Source organism: Coregonus lavaretus, assembly GCF_964263955.1.
Source record: "Coregonus lavaretus genome assembly, chromosome: 22".
Lineage (NCBI taxonomy): Eukaryota > Metazoa > Chordata > Actinopteri > Salmoniformes > Salmonidae > Coregonus > Coregonus lavaretus.
Window position 1 is genome coordinate 15,404,775 of NC_140009.1, and position 9,527 is coordinate 15,414,301.

Consider the following 9,527-nt stretch of genomic DNA (forward strand, 5'->3'; position numbering starts at 1 on the left):
TGCCTTTCCTGATGCGTCAGTGGCTCATATATGCAAACTGCTTAGGGTTATCATAAAGAACATCTATTCCCAGAAGAAACAGCTTTATGAATTCAGCAATACTGTATATTAATCAGAGTGGATTGCATGTTGTTTTCCCCCTCATAAGTAAAGGTTCAATGGCAGGGCCTACTATTGGAATGAGATATGAATAAATATAGTTTTCTAGTATATGTTGTGTGTGTGATATGTTTCTGAATTGAATACAATTTGGGAGGAAATGTAATGTGTACTGCCGTACACATTTGTCAGGCGACTGTAGCTAGCTGCCACTAGGGGGAGTGCAATTCTAAGGCATAACCATTCAAATTGTCTTTCACTGTGCAGGGACACACTGATATGTCTCCTTGTTCTTTAGTTTCGCAATGATCAGGCTGATGAAAACACCATGATTAGTAATATGAGAGACATTATGATCACAGGTAGCCCTCTTAAACCTCTAACAGCCATCCATCATTTCATCCCCTCGTTCCTTCCTCTAACTGCATAGCCTCCTTCTATCCCTCCTTCACCCACCATCCTCCCCTTTCTTTCTCCCTGCTTTATTATTACACTATCGCTCTACACTTTATTCCTCTATATTTCCGTTCCAACTTCTATAGCTTGACCACTGCATCTCATCTCTCATCTCCCCCTTCACCCTTGAAGCCAGACCCCTCTGCTGGGTCACCCTACCCCATGTTGTAGTGCTGACATGTAGGTTGCCTCTCGATGTACAGGGCACTGGACGGGGGCCATTTCTCTTTATGTGTTTATTGACTTCACATTCACATCTCTCTCTTAGTGGACAACTGGACGCCATGATGAGATTGTCCTGGTTGAGTATCAGTGATTGACTTGGAATTGACTATTTGGTTACGCTCTCCGTAGCCAATGTGAGTATGACTTTTAAGCAGGTCAACATTCACAAGGCCGCAGGGCCAGACTGATTACCAGGACGTGTACTCTGAGCATGCGCTGACCAACTGGCAAGTGTCTTCACTGACATTTTCATCATGTCCCTGACTGATTCTGTAATACCAACATGTTTCAAGCAGACCACCATAGTCCCTGTGCCCAAGAACACTAAGATAACCTGCCTAAATGACTACCGACCCGTAGCACTCACGTCTGTAGGCATGAAGTGCTTTGAAAGGCAGGTCATGGCTCACACCATTATCCCAGAAACCCTAGACCCACTCCAATTTGCATACCGCCCCAACAGATCCACAGATGATGCAATCTCTATTGCACTTCACACTGCCCTTTCCCACCTGGACAAGAGGAACACCTACGTGAGAATGTTATTCATTGACTACAGCTCAGCGTTCAACACCATAGTTCCCTCAAAGCTCATCACTAAGCTAAGGACCCTGGGACTAAACACCTCCCTCTGCAACTGTATCCTGGACTTCCTGACGGGCCGCCCCCAGGTGGTAAGGGTAGGTAACAACACATCTGCCATGCTGATCCTCAACATGGGGGCCCCTCAGGGGTGCGTGCTCAGTCCCCTCCTGTACTCCCTGTTCACCCATGACTGCATGGCCAGGCACGACTCCAACACCATCATTAAGTTTGCCTACGACACAACAGTGGTAGGCCTGATCACCGACAACGATGAGACAGCCAATAGGGAGGAGATCAGAGACCTGGCCGTGTGGTGCCAGGATAACAACCTCTCCCTCAACGTGATCAAGACAAAGGAGATGATTGTGGACTACAGGAAAGAAAAGAGGACTGAGCATGCCCCCATTCTCATCGATGGGGCTGTAGTGGAACAGGTTGAGAGCTTCAAGTTCCTTGGTGTCCACATCACCAACAAACTATCATGGTCCAAACACACCAAGACAGTTGTGAAGAGGGCACGACAAAGCCTATTCCCCCTCAGGAGACTGAAAAGATTTGGCATGGGTCCTCAGATCCTCAAAAAGTTATACAGCTGCACCATCGAGAGCATCCTGACTGGTTGCATCACCGCCTGGTATGGCAACTGCTCGGCCTCCGACTGCAAGGCACTACAGAGGGTAGTGCGTACGGCCCAGTACATCACTGGGGCCAAGCTCCCTGCCATCCATGACCTCTATACCAGGCAGTGTCAGAGGAAGGCCCTAAAAATTGTCAAAGACTCCAGCCACCCTAGTCATAGACTGTTCTCTGCTACCGCACGGCAAGCGGTACCGGAGCGCTGAGTATAGGTCCAAAAGGCTTCTTAACAGCTTCTACCCTCAAGCCATAAGACTTCTGAACAGCTAATCATGGCTACCCGGACTATTTGCATTCTTAAAAACTGCATTGTTGGTTAAGGGCTTGTAAGTAAGCATTTCACTGTAAGGCCTACACCTGTTGTATTCGGCGCATGTGGCAAATAACATTGGATTAGATTTGATTTGAATGTTAAATAGAGTGAGGGTCATACTAGGATAATGCTCCATATCAGTCTGTAGTAGCAGACCGCATGCAGTGCAATGGACAATAGAGACAATGGGAGCATGTCAAGCAGCTCTCTGTATCAGCTAATTTATTCTGGTTTGATGGCTTAACTGATACCACTGCGTGCCCTTTACTGACTTTAAGTTTGCTGGACCAGCAGATTCATATTGACCAGCACAATGACATATCCATGAAGAAGCAGTATTTGTCTGTAGCTGATAAATGCTTTCAGCTGTCATTCCACAGTTGCTCTAAGAATACAGTTGAAGTTGGTAGTTGGGCGGGCCCATCTGAAATTAGCCCGCCCAACTACCTCATCCCTATATTGTTATTTATTTTGTTCATTTGTACCCCAGTATCTCTATTTGCACATCATCTCTTGCACATCTATCATTCCAGTGTTAATACTAATTGTAATTATTTTGCACTATAGCCTATTTATTGCCTTACCTCCATAACTTGCTACATTTGCACACACTGTATATATATTTATTTCTGTTGTATTTTTGACTTTGTTTTGTTTTACCCCATATGTAACTCTGTGTTGTTGTTTTTATCGCACTGCTTTGCTTTATCTTGGCCAGGTCGCAGTTGTAAATGAGAACTTGTTCTCAACTGGCTTACCTGGTTAAATAAAGGTGAAATAGAAATAAATAAAAAAAAGTCGGAAGTTTACATACACCTTAGCCAAATACATTTAAGCTCAGTTTTTCACAATTCCTGACATTTAATCCTAGTAAAAATTCCCTGTCTTAGGTCAGTTAGGATCACCACTTTATTTTAAGAATGTGAAATGTCAGAATAATAGTAGAGAGAATGATTTATTTCAGCTTTTATTTCTTTCATCACATTCCCAGTGGGTCAGAAGTTTACATACACTCAATTAGTATTTGGTAGCATTGCCTTTAAATTGTTTAACTTGGGTCCAACGTTTCGGGTAGCCTTCCACAAGCTTCCCACAATAAATTGGGTGAATTTTGGCCCATTCCTCCTGACAGAGCTGGTGTAACTGAGTCAGGTTTGTAGGCCTCCTTGCTCGCACATGCTTTTTCAGTTCTGCCCACAAATGTTCTATAGGATTGAGGTCAGGGCTTTGTGATGGCCACTCCAATACCTTGACTTTGTTGTCCTTAAGCCATTTTGCCACAACTTTGGATTTATGCTTGGGGTCATTGTCCATTTGGAAGACCCATTTGCGACCAAGCTTTAACTTCCTGACTGATGTCTTGAGATGTTGCTTCAATATAGCCACATAATTTTCCTTCCTCATGATGCCTTCTATTTTGTGTAGTGCACCAGTCCCTCCTGCAGCAAAGCACCCCCACAGCATGATGCTGCCACCTCCGTGCTTCACTGTTGGGATGGTGTTCTTCGGCTTGCAAGCTTTCCCCTTTTTCCTCCAAACATAACGATGGTCATTATGGTCAAACAGTTTTCTTTTTGTTTCATCAGACCAGAGGACATTTCTCCAAAAAGTACTTTGTCCCCATGTGCAGTTGCAAACTGTAGTCTGGCTTTTTTATGGCGGTTTTGGAGCAGTGGCTTCTTCCTTGCTAAGCGGCCTTTCAGGTTATGTCAATATAGGACTTGTTTTACTGTGGATATAGATACTTTTGTACCTGTTTCCTCCAGCATCTTCACAAGGTCCTTTGCTGTTGTTCTGGGATTGATTTGCACTTTTCGCACCAAAGTACGTTCATCTATAGGAGACAGAACGCGTCTCCTTCCTGAGCGGTATGACGGCTGCATGGTCCCATGGTGTTTATACTTTTGTACTATTGTTTGTACAGATGAACATGGTACCTTCAGGCATTTGGAAATTGCTCCCAAGGATGAATCAGACTTGTGGAGGTCCAACATGTTTTTTTCTGAGGTCTTTGCTGATTTCTTTACATTTTCCCATGATGTCAAGCAAAGAGGCACTGAGTTTGAAGGTAGGCCTTGAAATACATCCACAGGTACACCTTCAATTGACTCAAATGATGTCAATTAGCCTATCAGAAGCTTCTAAAGCCATGACATAATTTTCTGGAATTTTCCAAGCTGTTTAAAGGCACAGTCAACTTAGTGTATGTAAACGTCTGACCCACTGGAATTGTGATACAGTGAATTATAAGTGAAATAATCTGTCTGTAAACAATTGTTGGAAAAATGACTTGTGTCATGCACAAAGTAGATGTCCTAACCGACTTGCCAAAACGATAGTTTGTTAACAAGACATTTGTGGAGTGGTTGAAACACTTAGGTTGGAGTCATTAAAACTAGTTTATGTAAACTTCTGACTTCAACTGTATCTAGGGCTGTCCCCGACTAAAAAAAATCTTGGTCGACCGAGAGTCGTCTGTTCTTTCGACCAATCGATTCTATTTTTCCCTATATAGACACACCCTATGTGTAAATAAAGTAAACTATATGTAGGCTACTGAGCTTGTCTGATGCTTTAAGCACATTGTGATTAAACAATTAAGACACACAAATGACTCGAGGGAGCCAGAGATCAAGGTAGCCTAACCAGAAAAAAAATACCTGTTCCTGACCCCCCTCCATCTGCTGCTGGCCTTCGCAGATTCTGCCATTAAGCTCCTGAATTTGCCGGTAATAGGCTACACCAGGGGTCGGCAACCTTTTCCATTTGGAGTGCCAATTTATGTTACAATTTCTACCGATCTGAGTGCCAGCACATATTAGTGGAACAGTCTTCGTATCCTAAAAATCATTATCATGTGGTTAACTTCTATTGCCATTGCCAACTATATAATAATAATAATAATAATATGCCATTTAGCAGACGCTTTTATCCAAAGCGACTTACAGTCATGCGTGCATACATTTTTGTGTATGGGTGGTCCCGGGGATCGAACCCACTACCTTGGCGTTACAAGCGCCGTGCTCTACCAGCTGAGCTACAGAGGACCACCATATAAAAATAGCCTACATAAAGCCAACAAATAAAAACATTGCAGCCTGCAGATAGAAAATATCCTGATCCTGAGTCAAGTTCTTACACTCCGATCTCGGCAAACCATTTCTGTATGAACCTCGCTTTGTCCACGGGGGCAGTGTCATGCTGAAACAGGAAAAGGCCTTCCCCCAACTGTTGCCACAAAGTTGGAAGCATAGAATCGTCTAGAATGTCATTGTATGCTGTAGTGTTAAGATTTCCCTTCACTGGAACTAAGGGGCCTAGCCTGAACCATGAAAAACAGCCCCAGACCATTATTCCTCCTCCACCAAACTTTACAGTTGGCACTATGCATTCGGGCAGGTAGCGTTATCCTGGCATCCACCAAACCCAGATTCGTCCGTCGGACTGCCAGATGGTGAAGCGTGATTCATCACTCTAGAGAATGCGTTTACACAGCTCCAGAGTCCAATGGCAGCGAGCTTTACACTACTCCAGCCAACGCTTGGCATTGCGCATGGTGATTTTAGGCTTGCTCGGCAATGGAAACCTATTTCATGAAGCTCCCAACTAACAGTTCTTGTGCTGACGTTGCTTCCAGATGCAGTTTGGAACTCGGTAGTGAGTGTTGCAACCGAGGACGGATGATTTTTACTGTGAGTTTGTGTGGCTTACCACTTCGCAGCTGAGCCTTGTTGCTCCTAAATGTTTCCACTTCATAATAACAGCACTTACAGTTGACCTGGGCAGCTCTAGCAGGGCAGAAATTTTACGAACTGACTTGTTGAAAAGGTGGCCTCCTATGACGGTGCCACGTTGAAAGTCACTGAGCTCTTCAGTAAAGCCATTCTACTGCCAATGTTTGTCTATGGAGATTGCCTGGCTGTGTGCTCGATTTTATACACCTGTCAGCAACGTGTGTGGCTGAAATAGCCAAATCCACTAATTTGAAGGGGTGTCCACATACCTTTGTATATATAGTGTATTTGCTACTGCTCGACTAAAACAGTCTTGGTCGACCAACAGCCTATCGACCAATCAGTCTAGAAATATCTCATTTACATAAGTATTCACAACCCTTTGCTATGGCAATCCAAATTGAGCTCAGGCGCATCCAATTTCCTTTGATCGTCCTTGAGATGTCACAACAAGTTGATTGGAGTCCACCTGTGGCCAATTCACTTGTTTGGACATGATTTAGAAAGAAACACACCTGTCTATATAAGGTCCCACAGTTCACAGTGCATGTCAGAGCAGAAACTATACCATGAAGTCCAAGGAACTGTCCGTAGATCTCCGAGATAGAATTGTGATGAGGCATATATACAGTGGCTTGCGAAAGTATTCACCCCCTTGGCATTTTTCCTATTTTGTTGCCTTACACAACCTGGAATTAAAATTGATTTTTGGGGGGTTTGTATCATTTGATTTACACAACATGCCTACCACTTTGAAGATGCAAAATATTTGTTATTGTGAAACAAACAAGAAATAAGACAAAAAAACAGAACTTGAGCGTGCATAACTATTCACCCCCCCAAAATCAATACTTTGTAGAGCCACCTTTTGCAGCAATTACAGCTGCAAGTCTCTTGGGGTATGTCTCTATAAGCTTGACACATCAAGCCACTGGGATTTTTGCCCATTCTTCAAGGCAAAACTGCTCCAGCTCCTTCAAGTTGGATGGGTTCCGCTGGTGTACAGCAATCTTTAAGTCATACCACAGATTCTCAATTGGGTTGAGGTCTGGGCTTTGACTAGGCCATTCCAAGACATTTAAATGTTTCCCCTTAAACCACTCGAGTGTTGCTTTAGCAGTATGCTTAGGGTGATTGTTCTGCTGGAAGGTGAACCTCCGTCCCAGTCTAAAATCTCTGGAAGACTGAAACAGGTTTCCCTCAAGAATATTCCTGTATTTAGCGCCATCCATCATTCCTTCAATTCTGACCAGTTTCCCAGTCCCTGATGATTAAAAACATCCCCACAGCATGATGCTGCCGCCACCATGCTTCACTGTGGGGATGCTGTTCTCGGGGTGATGAGAGGTGTTGGGTTTGCGCCAGACATAGAGTTTTCCTTGATGACCAAGAAGCTCAATTTTAGTCTCATTTGACCAGAGTACCTTCTTCCATATGTTTGGGGAGTCTCCCACATATATTTTGGTGAACCACAAATGTGTTTGCTTATTTGTTTCTTTAAGCAATGGCTTTTTTTCTGGCCACTCTTCCATAAAGCCCAGCTCTGTGGAGTGTATGGCTTAAAGTGGTCCTATGGACAGATACTCCAATCTCCGCTGTGGAGCTTTGTAGCTCCTTCAGTGTTATCTTTGGTCTCTTTGTTGCCTCTCTGATTAATGCCCTCCTTGCCTGGTCCGTGAGTTTTGGTGGGCGGCCCTCTCTTGGCAGGTTTGTTGTGGTGCCATATTCTTTCAATTTTTTAATAATGGATTTAATGGTGCTCTGTGGGATGTTCAAGGTTTCTGATATTTTTTTATAACCCCACCCTGATCTGTACTTCTCCACAACTTTGTCCCTGACCTGTTTGGAAAGCTACTTGGTCTTCATGGTGCCGCTTGCTTGGTGGTGCCCCTTGCTTATTTCGCCTTTCAGAACAGGTGTATATATACTGAGATCATGTGACACTTAGATTGCACACAGGTGGACTTTATTTAACTAATTATGTGACTTCTGAAGGTAATTGGTTGCACCAGATCTTATTTAGGGGCTTCATAGCAAAGGGGGTGAATACAAATGCACGCACCACTTTTCCGTTATTAATTTTTTAGAATTTTTTGAAACATGTTATTTTTTTCATTTCATTTCACCAATTTGGACTATTTTGTGTATGTCCATTACATGAAATCCAAATAAAAATCAATTTAAATTACAGGTTGTAATGCAACAAAAAAGGAAAAACGGCATGGGGGGTGAATACTTTTGCAAGGCACTGTATCTGGGGAAGGGTATAAAACAATTTCTACAGTGTTTAAAGTTTCCAAGAGCACAGTAGTCTCTATCATTGGGAAATGGAAAAAATATGGAACTACCCAGACTCTGCCTAGAGCTGGCCGTCCGACGAAATTGAGCAACCGGGAAAGAAGGACCTTGGTCAGGGAGGTGACCAAGAACCCAATAACCACTCTGACAGAACTACAGAGTTCCTTGGCTGAGATGGGAGAACCTGACAGAAGGACAACAGTCTCTACAGCACTCTGGGCTTACTGGGAGAGTGGCCAGGTGGAAGCCACTCCTGAGAAAAAGGCACATGACAGCACGCCTGGAGTTTGCAAAAAGGCACGTGAAAGACTCTGAAAGCATAAGGCAAACGGTTCAGGGGTCTGATGAGACAAAAATGGAACTCTTTGGCCTGAATGCAAAGCGCTATGTCTGGAGAAGGCACAGCTCATCACCCGTCTAACACCATCTCTACCGTGATGCATGGTGGTGGCAGCATCATGCTATGGGGATGGTTTTCAACAGCAGGGACTCAGAGACTGGTAAGGATAGAGGGAACAATGAATGGAACCAAATACAGGCAAATCCCTGATGAGAACCTGCTTCAGAGTGCAAATGATCTTAGACTGGGGCGAAGATTTACATTCCAACAGGACAATGACCCCAAGCATACAGACAAAGCAATGCTGGAATAGCTTCAAAACAAGAATGTAAAAGTCCTTGAGTGGCCCAGCCAAAGCCCAGACTTGAATCTCATTGAAAATCTGTGGAGAGACTTGAAAATTGCTGTTCACCACTGCTCCCCATCTAACTTAACAGAGCTTGAGAAAATCCCCAATGGGAGAAAATCCCCAAATCCAGATGTGCAAAGCTGATACAGACATACCCAAGATGACTCAAAGCTGTAATCGCTGCCCAAGGTGTTTCTACAAAGTATTGATTTGGGTCTGAATACTTATGTAAATGAGATTTCATTTTCTATACATTTGCAAAAAAACTAAAAACAAACATGTTTTCACTTTGTCATTATGGGGTATTGTGTGTAGATGGGTGAGAACTTTTTCTGTAATCAATTTTAATTCAGGCTGTAACACAACAACATTTGTAATAAGTCAAGGGGTATGAATACTTTCTGAAGGCACTGTATGTCTCATATGGCACAACCCTGCTATCTGAATCTGTCTGTTATTCATCTGAATAACATATAACCTGAGAGGTGTTGT